The sequence below is a fragment of the Teleopsis dalmanni genome, chromosome 1, assembly GCF_002237135.1.
Source record: "Teleopsis dalmanni isolate 2A chromosome 1, ASM223713v2, whole genome shotgun sequence".
Lineage (NCBI taxonomy): Eukaryota > Metazoa > Arthropoda > Insecta > Diptera > Diopsidae > Teleopsis > Teleopsis dalmanni.
The window spans coordinates 175,327,528-175,328,738 of record NC_051846.1 but is presented as its reverse complement, the minus strand read 5'-3'; the positions used below and the strand labels follow the sequence as shown (position 1 = coordinate 175,328,738).

General features: G+C 31.9%; 1 long non-coding RNA gene across 1 annotated transcript; it reads right to left on the bottom strand.

Moving 5' to 3' along the window:
* Positions 1 to 412: 412 nt before the first annotated feature.
* Positions 413 to 881, bottom strand: LOC119670785. Its single transcript, XR_005251732.1, has 3 exons — positions 695 to 881; positions 541 to 634; positions 413 to 488 (listed from the first exon to the last, which is right to left on the bottom strand). It is a non-coding gene; the product is annotated as an uncharacterized LOC119670785 (long non-coding RNA).
* Positions 882 to 1,211: the final 330 nt, after the last annotated feature.

Below are 1,211 nucleotides of genomic sequence, written 5' to 3'. Positions count from 1 at the left end.
TTTTTAGATTGCCTGGTTCCACTGTGTGAAATTATCCAACTTCGATAGTAAGCAACATCTGTGTATATACCAGGATATCCCCAACCGCACCCTATACCGTGAGAAACGACTCCACATAAAAGTTCATTGCATATAAGAGGTCCTCCTGAATCTCCCTGACAGGAATCCATTTCTGGAGTTCTACGATTTACTGCACACATCATACCTTTAGAAAAATTTTTCGTAAAAGCTTCGCAAACTACATTATGTAATATCTGCAGGTCAGCAAATAAGATATTATCTGGAGATGGGCCAAGCTAAAAGAAACATATAACAGCTTAATAATCACTAGTTGTGAAGTTAAGCTGGCTTGCTTACATAATATATAGATCCCCAACCTCCTATGGTGCATTTAATATTAAGCCCAGGCTTTTCTTTTGCTATAGATATTGACATTACAGTCCTACCATCAAATATAAGACTGTCTTGCAATTGCAAGATACCTATATCTGCCTTTGAAATATTTGGGTCATATTGTGGGTGCACATGTGATTTACTTACCGCCATCTTTTGAGTTGTGGTTGTGGCTCTTAAGCGAAATCTTGATCCAGCAATTACGGATAATTCAGAGATTGGGATTTTTTCAGTTGAATTGCTAAATCATACTTTTTTTATTATGAATGCATTTCTTTTATACTTTTGTGAATAAACTTACATGAACACTATACAATGTGCAGCAGTTAAAATAGTGCGTTTTGATATGATAGCTCCACCACATATATCATTATCACCGTAAGCGATTTGGTAAGTTCCAATTCTGATAGAAACTATAAACTTTGTTAATAAACTGTCATCGTTTCTGTAACCTCCTACAATTAGTTGGTTAAAGTCTTCGTCATTATTGTCAGTATTTCCACGAATATTATGGAAAAATAAAATTAAAATAATAGAAAATACAAAAAAATTCATCTGATTGTAAATTTCTTGAACTTTCTGCATCCCCGACATAGAGAATTATATCAAATTTTTACAAAAACTATATAAATTATTTGATAATTAAGTCAAAGTTCTATGTTCTGTAAATTTGAAGTTTCTGATTTTTCTTCAAATTTTTTAATGGTTTTTGTATTAGAAGTACATATATATTCGTATATATGATGACGTATGGTATATCTATTCAACACATTTATGTGCTATACATAGTACATGTTTATGATGTTATGTTAATTAAA